Source organism: Anopheles arabiensis, chromosome X (assembly GCF_016920715.1).
Source record: "Anopheles arabiensis isolate DONGOLA chromosome X, AaraD3, whole genome shotgun sequence".
Classification (NCBI taxonomy): domain Eukaryota; kingdom Metazoa; phylum Arthropoda; class Insecta; order Diptera; family Culicidae; genus Anopheles; species Anopheles arabiensis.
The window spans coordinates 25,273,256-25,286,166 of record NC_053519.1 but is presented as its reverse complement, the minus strand read 5'-3'; the positions used below and the strand labels follow the sequence as shown (position 1 = coordinate 25,286,166).

Genomic DNA, 12,911 nt, shown 5'->3' with positions numbered 1-12,911 from the left:
CGGTTACTGCCACCAACGGCGAAACGCTGTTGACCGCACCAATGTTTTGTTTTTTACAAATGTCACTTTTGCATTTGCAAAACACACTGATACCGAGAGAATCCACGAACCTTTATCTACACACGTATCTAAAAATTTGAGCACTTTGCTCTATTTTACACAACTTATTTCACGTCACAACACAGAGCTAAACAGTCACGAACTGCACTTGTCAACAGTCACTCATCCTCCAGCACGAGGGACCGTGCACTAGGGAGCGGAAGTGCTTGGGATGCGAGGGCCCGGATGCAATCGGGCATTCGCTGGGCCAGCGCAATTGCCGCTACTTTGGAAAGGTAACCCCACAGCCCAGTCATGATTAGAGTGTTCCAACAGAACCTCAATCATGACCAAACGGCACAAGACTTGCTTTTGCAAAGTGCTCGTGCCGAGGGTTGTGATATTCTGATTATCTCGGACCCCTATTGGGTGCCGAATAATAACAGCAATTGGGTTACCGATACCACTGGTCAAGTAGCAGTGGTATCAGTTGGGGATTATCCTTTTCAGCGCATCATTGACAACCAACGCGAGGACTTCGTTGTGGTCGAGATGCGGGGAATCGTTTTCTGTTCCGTCTACCTACCACCCGTGGGTTCCGATTTGACTGTCGAGGAGTACAAACGCAAATGGACCGAAATTGTGTCTCTACTCCCACGGAATCGGGACACCGTGATCGGGGGTGATGTAAACGCCTGCTCAGGTGCATGGGGGATGGAGCGGAGGACCAACGATGGAGAAAGGGTACCTAGGGGGAGTTGTGATGGATGCGGCGGCTGCTCTGGGATTGGTTCTCCTGAACCAGGGCAACCAGAGCACTTGGATTGGGGCGAATGGCCGCAACTCCATAGTGGACGTATCCTTTTGCAGCCCCTCTTTGGTAGGCGATAATAATTGGCACGTTTGTGACGGAACCCCAAGTGACCACAATACTATTAAGTTTGTGGTTGGCAGGGTTCCGAGCCTCCCCCCACCCCACCCGCAACGCACGGTGCGCTCTGCAGCACGGTGTGTTTGTGTTCTTTTCGAGCCATGCTACCAACACATCAAAAGCTTGTTGTTTTTCGCTTTCTTTCATGCACTTATTCTAAAACTAAACACAAACACGGTCATTTTTTAGTACATTAAACACTTTATTGAAACATAAAGTACACACTAAAGTACACATTTAGAATCCTTCATACTCACGAATGACGTCATACCGGGTTGAGCCAGCCTGCGGGAAACTTGTTGACAATCTACGTTGACTCTGTTCATCAAATTCTTACCTGTCGATCCACGCACTGCATGTGCGTCTGTGCACACTGTGTATTCACTGCACACTTCACCAAAACACACCGGCGCACGAGACTTTGACGAAATGCGCACCAACGCACAAACACTGCGCGCGGGACTTAAAACAAAACACGCACAACCATCTCCGGCAAAGCGTCGCGCTGTACTGGTGGTTTTGTACGCGTAGGAGGGGAGGGGGACATACGGAGCGATGGTTCGATGCTGTAGTTTAAGCGAGACAACACGATGTGACGAGCAGTTCCAAGTTGTTGAGCTCGCTGAAAGAAGACACACACATTCACAGACGGCTCGTCAAAGCACGGTATTTGTATTGGTGTTAGTGAAGCGCGCGTGTAAAACAGAATGCGAACTCTCATCGCAGCGCGTTTCTCCTTGCTTCCTCAAGCTTTCTCATACCCTTCGCCCTGAATCACTCAAAATTTGGGGTCTCATTGTTTGCGTGGTCCAGTTTATTGGTGGACGTCTGAGATTGAACGGTTGCGCCTTTTCACGGAATGAAACGGCGGTTCAACCGGACCCGGACCGAGGAGCAGCGCGAGGAAAGGCGTCAAATGAAGTCGGACGCACGCGCTACCATGGAACGGGCCATCAAGCTCAGCAAGGACCAACACAATCAGGATCTACCGGAACAATTGGAACCGCACGGCTTTGGCCCTGCGTACCAAATCCGCAAGCAGCAGTGGGAAGGAGGGTTCCGATGGAACGGGATGCCAATAAGCTCCAGTTCATCGTGAATGAGCTCTTCCCCGAGCGTCCCCCGATGGAGTGGCCCAAGACGGAAGTAGGTGGGGATCCACAGGATCCGGTCTCTGAAGAGGAGTTGGTGGAAGAGTTGAAGGAGATTGCCCGCTCACTCAACCCCAAGAAAGCTCCGGGGGACGACAACATTCCGAACATGGCTGCCGCTGCGGCAATTCTGGCTTTTCCGGAAGTTTTTGCCAAAAGCTACAAGCAGCTACTGGAGGCAGGCACTTTTCCCGATGCATGGAAGCGGCAACAACTGGTGCTGCTTACCAAGTCGGGGAAACCACCTGGGGAGCCCTCGTCATACTGGCCAATTTGTCTGCTGAGTGTGCTGGGGAAAATTTTGGAGCGGTTGATTCAGCGGAGGCTGACAACCCATCTGGAGTCGACCGGGGGACTTTAAAGGGCGTTCAACCGTTGACGCCATCACTCGGGTGATGAACAACGGGAAAGTGGCTCTAGACAAGAAGCGAAAGGGAGATCGTCTCTGTGCGGTGGTAACGGTGGACGTCCGGAATGCCTTCAACTCGGCAAACTGGACAGCGATCGACAAGCTCTGCAGCGTAAAAACACTCCGCCTTATTTGCAGGCGTTGCTGCGGAACTATTTCATTGGCCGAACGCTCCACTTTGACACGAATGAAGGAGTAGTGTCGAGGACTGTATCTGCTGGCGTTCCTCAGGGTTTGGTTCTAGGACCAACACTATGGAACGTCATGTACGACGACCTACTCCGCTTGCCGCTCGAAGGACTACGAGCGGACATCATCGGGTTTGCTGACGACGTGGCCTTCACATTTTTGGGAAGGACCACGGAACAGGTCAGCGCATTAGCAACGGCTAACCTGGAGAGGATCGAGCGGTGGCTGCAAGGAGTCGGTTTGGAACTTGCTCACCAAAAGACCGGGTTCATGATTTTCTTTCATCATGTCCCGCAGTTCGCAGAGCTACAAGCGAGCGGTCACTCGATCCAATCCACGGAAACGCTGAAGAACCTGGGAGTGGACCTCTATCGCAAACAGCACCACAGCCGGCATCTGGAAAGAGTGGTCAATAAGGCTTCACGGATTACGAATGCCTTGACCTGCCTGATGCCGAACAAGCGTGGTCCTAAGAGCCGCAGTAGGAGACATCTCGTGAACGTTGGCAACAGTATCATCCGATACGGAGTTGCCACCTGGGGGCGATTGGTGCTCGATAAGGAGACCCATCGCAAATCGGTCCAAAGGGCGCATCGACCAGGGGCTCTCCGAGTCGCCAGCGCCTTCCAGACCGTGTCTTATGATGCCGCTTGCGTTGTCGCCAATACCACCCCGTTAGTCCTCCTCATGCAGGAGGATATCCGCTGCCACGATGAAAAGGTAGCGAGTGGTGGTGTTCAATCGGACATACGGAAGCGGCAACGGGAGGAGACTATGAGGCGCTGGCAGGACCAGTGGACAACGGGTGCAGGGCAACCAGGAGCACCAGGATTGAAGACGAGGAGGCTGATTCCAGACATTAATCTCTGTGTCAGCCGCAAGCATGGGGAAGTCGACTTTTTCCTCACCCAGCTCCTCACGGGGGACGAGTTCTTGCGCTCCTATTTCGTCGAGAAAGGCATCCTGGAAGACTCGCCCAACTGCCCTGATTGTGGGAACGCCGTGGAAGACGTTGCGCACGTCCTGTTCCACTGTCCACGGTTCGATCGGATCCGGAATGAGATGCAGCAGCGGTGCCATTCCCGAGTAACAATGGAAAACATTGTCTCAGAAATGTGCGCACGCAGCGCGTGGACGCTCAACATCCCATCTCGCTTGGAGAGTGGAGAAGATTGTCCTGGCGGTGGCACGGACCTCCTCCTACGTGTCGTAGGAGGAGGTCCGTGCCGCCGCCAGGACAATCTTCTCCACTCTCCAAGCGAGATGGGATGTTGAGCGTCCACCAACGGCAAGGCGACGCAGGCGGGCCAGACGGCGAGCGAGGGACGCAAATGGTGGTCCCTCAGGCCCTGCGGCACGGCAACAACCCGCACCGCAAGGGCTACCGTAAGCTGGAAACTTACTAATCTATTATCTCTTTCCTTTCGTTTCTTTCCAGTTTCTTTTTTCTCTTCTCTCTTCTAATTTCAGCTTTCTTCTATCTCTTTTTTCTTCTTTCTTGTTTCCTCTATCAAAATTTCGTTTCAGGAGAACTGCCTTACGTGCTTGGAGTGGTGACTACCGACTCCGCATGAAGTAATACGCACCACAGCGTACCGGCCGGGTTGGGTGAGTCGGAGAGGGGATGGAATATGCTCACTCATCGTTAACAAAAAAAAAAAAAAAAAGAAAATTGTTAGCCAAATGCGCCCGGCAAAGTCCGACCACCACCTCCACGCGGTGCCGGGCGGGGTAGGGGCCCATCATTAAGTTGACGAGGCCCCGAGCTTACGGTGGCGGTGAAGACGGCGTTGATGTCCGACAACGTCGCAGGGGAGGGTGTGGTGTTAAGTCGCCACACCCTACATTCTGTCAAGTGATAATCCTGAACTCGAGAGGAAACTACCTCTGCGCGGATTAGACTAAGTAACGGTATATGGAATAACTATGATGTACACGGGCTGGCGGATGAACCCTTAGTAAAGCAGGGTGAAACATGCCTGAAACGGGGGAGGGCTAAAGGGGATTCCGTCACCGCTCTATTAAAACTTAGCAAGTCTTAGGTAGCGCTCCAAGACTGTCGCCATACGATACGCTCTATGGCAAATGCAGGTGTGGGTGGGTTCAGCCCCACTTTGCTCCGGTTTGGCACTGAGCCCGTCGTCTCATAAGGGCGCGGGCCAACCCTCGCGTGGAGCTCCTTGTTTCATAGCCACCCACGGAACCAAATAGGAAACTGCATAATCAGACGCGGATAGCCGGCCTGAGTTTGAGCCCAATTAAGTGAATGAGTAATACTAAAACTAAGAAGGTCAAAAAGACCAAGGGGGTGGATAAGAAAGATCCGGACCAAGCGTTCATGGATCTACAAGATCGAATGGAGGCGATGCGTTTTGGGGTAAGCAAACTCGATGATGAGTCTTCCCATTTTACGTTAGTTACGGTTATGATGGACTTCCTCGATGAGGTAATGTCCGAATTTCGTAGATTTAGAGCCGTTAATCGCATGCAGCAGGTCCTCGATCGTCAAACGCAAACGTCGCCTGACGATAACGATGGATTTGGGCCGCAAACGCGAAACGGCAGAAGACCAGTGGCTGATGAGCAACAGCCTGGTCCAAGGGGGTTGCAAAGGTTGCAACAACAACAACAACAACCATTGAGAGTTACCCCCTCGAGGGAACCGATAGGAAATATTCTAAGTCCGAGAGTTGTACCGAATATTAATGAGAGGAGAAAGAATAAGGGGAAGAGGAAGAAGAGCAATAAGAAGCAGAATAAGCCCAGGAAGCGCCCTGAGGCTCTGCTGATATCGGACTGCACTTCCGAGGAGCTGGCGAAACTGCTCAAGGAAATGAAGCAGTCCGATGCTCTTAAATCGGTTGGAGAGACAATCTCTAAGGTACGACAGGCCCGAAATGGAGGCATGTTACTAGAACTTAAGCAAGGTAGTTCTGTTAGTGCAATTGCTCCAAAGATTAAGGATGCGGTGAAGGGCAAGGCGTCATTGAGAACGCTAGCTCCTTCTAAAATGATTGAGATCATGCATCTCGATGAGATTACCACCCCAGAGGAGGTTGCGGAGTCTGTCGAAGCACAGCTCAACATTGAGATAGAAATAGATCGAATCAAAATGAAGAAAGGCCGCGCGGCCGGTACGCAGTGGGCACGGATCAACGTATCGCTGCCAGACTTTCAAAGCTTCCTTAATTTGGGAAAGCTGAAAGATGGCAGGTCGATATGCCATATCCGAGAAGTTATGGAGGAACAGAAATGTTATAAGTGTTGGAAGATAGGCCATACGAGCTATCATTGTAGGGAACCAGACAGAAGTAATCTGTGCTGGAAATGCGGTTTGAGTGGACACAAGAAACAAGCCTGTACCAACACGGTTAAGTGTTTGAATTGCGGTACGAGGTCACAGAACCCTCACGCAACGGGCAGTTACATGTGTCTGAGAAGGCGAACGATTAGATCATAATGGTTAGGTTGCTACAACATAACCAGAATCATAGTTATGCCGCATTTCAGTTAATGTGGCAAACGATTAGGGAGGAATCTGCTGATATAGTGTTGATTGCAGATCCGTATCTGGCAACAACCAACGTCAAAGTGTTACGCAATGACGATAACACAGCAGCAGTAGTGGTTAACGCGGACTTACCAGTTAAGGTAGGCAGTAAGGCTCTGAAGGGTTTAATGATAGTGGACATAGGTGATGTTTAGGATTTAAATGCGCCAAAATGTAGGCAATTTGTTGTATACGCGAAGTAAGCCGTAAAACCAATAGCAGCGCCATCTCGAGGCAATGACACAACTATTCCACACTTCACAGTAGCGCCATCTACATAGTTAATTATGTAAATCCAGGGGTCAAAGGGTGGTGTATTGACTAACAATTAGGAAACATTTGTATGTCAACGGAAAGAGGGGAAATTAAGCCAGCGTACAAACCCCAAAAGTAAACATCGCTAACGGAACACAGCACTTTGTAATAAGTACCCGAAGAAATATATGCAGAATTCAGTTAGCAGCACAGATTGCGGAGTCAGAATCTATTGTTCTACATCTTCAAATCACCCAGCTGGCAAATCTTGTACAGAGTCCTTGGCGGGTAGCTCTTACTTGACACTTGTCAGCGCTCTCAGGTGTATTTGGTATCGTGCTGATTTTTGCTCCCTTTGAAACTCGAATCGCTAGTTTAAGGTTATCTAGTGTAGGGCGCAATCCTACACAGGTGATATGCGAGTGATCAGCGTTTACGCGCCACCTAGATATAGTATGGAAGAGTTTCAGAACATGTTGGATAACACGGTAATGGCCCTAACCGGTATCCAAAAATACGTTATCGGGGGGGACTTCAACGCTTGGTCAATAAGTTGGAACAACCAACTTGGCAGGCGTGGAGAAACCCAGAAACGAAGAGGTGAGTTGGTTTTATCAACTTTTGCGCAGATTGACACTCATCATGTCTCCGGCACTCACTCTCTCCGCTTGGTGACGCACAGACGTGGTTTTGATCGCTCCTGCTTATTCCAGTGTTTTAACGCGGCTTGATTAATCGCCCTGTGGCTGGCAAAATTTTATCGCTTGTGACTTTTGCACACATTTGCTTTGCGATATCACTCGTTGTGTGCTTGCTTTCCAGTGTAACAGTGTTATCATAATGACTATCTGTGCAATTTGCTCTACGGCAATTAATCCAAATGGTGATCCATTACACTTGTCGTGTTCGGAGGTGTGTGGCCGTTTGTTCCATGCTCACTGTGCCGGTGTCTCTGAATCCACGTTAAGTGAATTGTTGGCAGATTGTGGTCTGTGCTGGCTATGTAAACAATGTGATGCCTTGCGTAAATCGTAAAAGCCTGTATTATTTCCGGAGATTGAGGCCGCCTTGGTCAATTCAATGGATGGCATTTTCTCGTCTCTAGAAAACGCCATTAACTCGATAAGAGCGGATCTGCTTCACCGTCTTAAGCAGGATCTATTTAGTGAGAGTGCCTCGTTTGATTCTGCATATGGTAAGAGAGACGCACGGTGCCCTCCCGAACATCACTACCCCTCGATCAACCATCTCGTCACCTCCCTCCGGCTCCATGGCCGGCAGTGCCTCCTGCGCCTGCAATGCAACAAGGAACGGGATCGGGGAGTACATATGAACCAGTATTTGTGGCTCCAAGGCCACAGTCATTGTCGTGGATTTTTATGTCGCGCTTCGACACATCTGTAGCAGATAAGCATGTCATTACCATGGTTACAAATCGACTTGCGCTTGCTCCATCGGACGTTGTGCGTCGTCTCGTAAAACTTGGCGCCAACGTCGAAACGATGTCATTTGTATCGTTTAAGGTCGGTGTACCCTTGCGCAAGAATGGCGGACGGTAAAGGGGAAGACCGCCGTGCGCCGGGAGAGACGGAAGAGGAAGAAGCAGCGTGAAGATGAGCAAGCAGCCAGCCTCGCCGCAAACACGCCACCTTCTGTTCCCCAACCCAAGCAAAAGCCGGCACCTGCTTCTAATCCCAGGGCCGGCCGAATGCCAAATGCTATTGAGCTTGAATCAATTGGGGGATTCAAGCACGCAGACATGATGCCTATCCTGAGGGAAAAGGTGAAAAAAGAGGATGTGCATAGAATTCGCACAAACTTTAAGGGTCATCTACTCCTGGAATTAGCACCAATGTCGCACCAGGAAACGATGACCCTTTGGAGAGAGGTGTCTGCGGCCCTTGATGGCAAAGCAAAATGCCGTCCGCGGACACCCTCAGTGCGGGTGAACTGCACCAACATTCCGCCTGGCACTTCGTCCGAAGAAATTTCTTCGGAAATGAGTGCCGCGCTGGGCGTTGAAATTTTCAGCGACCAGATCACGACCGTAAAAACGCATTACGGTACGTTGGTCGCATTTTTCGACTGCCCAGCAATAGCGATGACAGACCAGGCCCTGGCGAGGCAATACACGGTCGGTTTCAGCAAATGCTGCAGGCTTCGGCTTTTGGAGCGACGGCGGCAGTGCTACCGGTGCTACGAATACGGGCATACTGCTGCCCGTTGCCGTGGCAAGGACCGCAGTAGCAAATGCCACCGCTGCGCGGAAGATAAGCACGAGGACCGTGCACTAGGGAGCGGAAGTGCTTGGGATGCGAGGGCCCGGATGCAATCGGGCATTCGCTGGGCCAGCGCAGTTGCCGCTACTTTGGAAAGGTAACCCCACAGCCCAGTCATGATTAGAGTGTTCCAACAGAACCTCAATCATGACCAAACGGCACAAGACTTGCTTTTGCAAAGTGCTCGTGCCGAGGGTTGTGATATTCTGATTATCTCGGACCCCTATTGGGTGCCGAATAATAACAGCAATTGGTTACCGATACCACTGGTCGGGTAGCAGTGGTATCAGTTGGGGATTATCCTTTTCAGCGCATCATTGACAACCAACGCGAGGACTTCGTTGTGGTCGAGATGCGGGGAATCGTTTTCTGTTCCGTCTACCTACCACCCGTGGGTTCCGATTTGACTGTCGAGGAGTACAAACGCAAATGGACCGAAATCGTGTCTGTGCTCCCACGGAATCGGGACACCGTGATCGGGGGTGATGTAAACGCCTGGTCAGGTGCATGGGGAATGGAGCGGAGGCCAAACGATGGGGAAAGGGTATCTAGGGGGGGAGTTGCGATGGATGCAGCGGCTGCTCTGGGATTGGTTCTCCTGAACCAGGGCAACCAGAGCACTTGGATTGGGGCAAATGGTCGCAACTCCATTGTGGACGTATCCTTTTGCAGCCCCTCCTTGGTAGGGGACAATAATTGGCGCGTGTGTGACGAAACCCCAAGTGACCACAACACTATCAAGTTTGTGGTCGGCAGGGTTCCGAGACAGCGCGCCAACAACGAGGTACACTCAGCAGTGAATGGGGGAAGGTGGGCCACAAGATTCTTCGACAAGGATTTGTTCGTTGAAATCTTGAGCGACCAGGACATTTTTGGGCATGTTGCTACGCCAGAGGAGCTGACCCAGGCCATTACGGTGGCCTGTGATGGCACCATGCCTAGGCAACCCCCAAGGCGACAGGGCCGGCGGCCAGTTTATTGGTGGACGTCCGAGATTGATCGGTTGCGCAGCCATTATCACGGAATGAAACGGCGGTTCAACCGGGCCCGGACCGAGGAGCAGCGCGAGGAAAGGCGTCAAATGAAGTCGGACGCACGCGCTGCCCTGGAACGGGCCATCAAGCTCAGCAAGGACCAACACAAGCAGGATCTGCCGGAACAATTGGAACCGCACGGCTTTGGCCCTACTTACCAAATCCGCAAGCAGCAGTGGGAAGGAGCTCGGGTTCCGATGGAACGGGATGCCAACAAGCTCCAGTTCATCGTGAATGAGCTCTTTCCCGATCGTCCCCCGATGGAGTGGCCCGAGACGGAAGTAGGTGAGGATCCACAGGATCCGGTCTCGGAGGAGGAGTTGGCGGAAGAGTTGAAGGAAATTGCCCGCTCACTCAACCCCAAGAAAGCTCCGGGGGACGACAATATTCCAAATATGGCTGCAGCTGCGGCAATTCTGGCTTTTCCGGAAGTTTTTGCCAAAAGCTACAAGCAGCTACTGGAGGCAGGCACTTTTCCCGACGCATGGAAGCGGCAACAACTGGTGCTGCTTACCAAGTCGGGAAAACCACCTGGGGAGCCCTCGTCATACCGGCCAATTTGTTTGCTGAGTGTGCTGGGGAAAATTTTAGAGCGGTTGATTCAGCGGAGGCTGACAACCCATCTGGAGTCGACCGGGGGACTTTCGGACGCCCAGTACGGTTTCCGTAAAGGGCGTTCAACCGTTGATGCCATCACTCGGGTGATGGACAACGGGAAAGTCGCTCTAGACAAAAAGCGAAAGGGGGATCGTCTCTGTGCGGTGGTAACGGTGGACGTCCGGAATGCCTTTAACTCGGCAAACTGGACAGCGATCGGCCAAGCTCTGCAGCGTAAAAACACTCCGCCTTATTTGCAGGCGTTGCTGCGGAACTATTTCATTGGCCGAACGCTCCACTACGATACGGATGAAGGAATAGTGTCGAGGACTGTATCTGCTGGCGTTCCTCAGGGTTCGGTTCTAGGACCAACACTTTGGAACGTCATGTACGACGACCTACTCCGCTTGCCGCTCGAAGGACTACGAGCGGACATCATCGGGTTCGCTGACGACGTGGCCTTCACATTTTTGGGAAGGACCACGGAACAGGTCAGCGCATTAGCAACGGCTAACCCCTCTCCAGGTTCGAGCGGTGGCTGCAAGGAGTCGGTTTGGAACTTGCCCACCAAAAGACCGGGTTCATGATCTTTGTACCCATCATGTCCCGCAGCTCGCAGAGCTTCAAGCGGGCGGTCACTCGATCCAATCCACGGAAACGCTGAAGTACCTGGGAGTGGACCTCTGCCGCAAACAGCACCACAGCCGGCATCTGGAGAGGGTGGTCAATAAGGCTTCACGGATTACGAATGCCTTGACCTGCCTGATGCCGAATAAGCGTGGTCCTAAGAGCCGCAGTAGGAGACAGCTCGTAAACGTCGGCAACAGTATCATCCGATACGGAGTTGCCACCTGGGGGCGATGGGTGCTCGACAAGGAAACCCATCGCAAATCGGTCCAAAGGGCGCATCGACCGGGGGCTCTCCGAGTCGCCAGCGCCTTCCAGACCGTTTCTTATGATGCCGCTTGCGTTGTTGCCAACACCACCCCGTTAGTCCTCCTCATGCAGGAGGATATCCGCTGCCACGACGAAAAGGTAGCGAGTGGTGGAGTTCAATCGGACATACGAAAGCGGCAACGGGAGGAGACGATGAGGCGCTGGCAGGACCAGTGGACAACGGGTGCAGGGCAACCAGGAGCACCAGGACTGAAGACGAGGAGGCTGATTCCAGACATTAATCTCTGGGTCAGCCGCAAGCATGGGGAAGTTGACTTTTTCCTCACCCAGCTCCTCACGGGGCACGGGTTCTTGCGCTCCTATTTCGTCGAGAAAGGCATCCTGGAAGGCTCGCCCAACTGCCCTGAATGTGGGGACGCCGCGGAAGACGTCGAACACGTGCTGTTCCACTGTCCACGGTTCGATCGGATCCGGAATGAAATGCAGCAGCGGTGCCATTCCCGAGTAACAATGGATAACATTGTCTCGGAAATGTGCGCCCGCAGCGATACGTGGGAGGCCGTCCGCGCCGCCGCCAGGACAATCTTCTCCACTCTCCAAGCGAGATGGGATGTTGAGCGTCCACCAACGGCAAGGCGACGCAGGCGGGCCAGACGGCGGGCGAGGGACGCAAATGGTGGTCCCTCAGGCCCTGCGGCACGGCAACAACCCGCGCCGCAAGGGCCACCGTAAGCTGGAAAGTTACTTATCTTTTATCTCTTTCTTTTCGCTTCTTTCCAGCATTCTTTTTTTCTTTTCTCTCCTCTATTTTCAGCTTTCTTCTATCTCTTTCTCCTTCTCTTGTTTCCTCTATCAAAATTTCGTTTCAGGAGAACTGCCTTACGTGCTTGGAGTGGTGACCAACGATGCAGACCCCCCCATTGCCCACCCGAAGTGTGGGCGATAGGACCAAAGGGACCGCGTCGCACCACGGAAAGCACCGTAATAAGCAGAATCAGCAGACCAGATCGCCGCAGAAGATGCGTCGTGACCCAGGGTGCAACCGCACACACGACTCCGCAAGAAGTAATACGCACCACAAGCGTACCGGCCGAGTTGGGTGAGTCGGAGAGGGGGATGGAATATGCTCACTCTTCGTTAACAAAAAAAAAAAAAAAAAAAAAAAAAAAAAAAAAAAAAATGGTAGCCAAATGCGCCCGGCAAAGTCCGACCACCACCTCCACGCGGTGCCGGGCGGGGTAGGGGCCCATCATTAAGTTGACGAGGCCCCGAGCTTACGGTGGCGGTGAAGACGGCGTTGATGTCCGACAACGTCGCAGGGGAGGGTGTGGTGTTAAGTCGCCACACCCTACATTCTGTCAAGTGATAATCCTGAACTCGAGAGGAAACTACCTCTGCGCGGATTAGACTAAGTAACGGTATATGGAATAACTATGATGTACACGGGCTGGCGGATGAACCCTTAGTAAAGCAGGGTGAAACATGCCTGAAACGGGGGAGGGCTAAAGGGGATTCCGTCACCGCTCTATTAAAACTTAGCAAGTCTTAGGTAGCGCTCCAAGACTGTCGCCATACGATAC

General features: G+C 52.2%; 1 pseudogene; it reads left to right on the top strand.

Annotated features, from left to right (window-relative positions):
- The first annotated feature begins 337 nt into the window (after window positions 1–337).
- On the top strand, window positions 338–8,904 carry LOC120906239 (annotated as a pseudogene).
- Window positions 8,905–12,911: the final 4,007 nt, after the last annotated feature.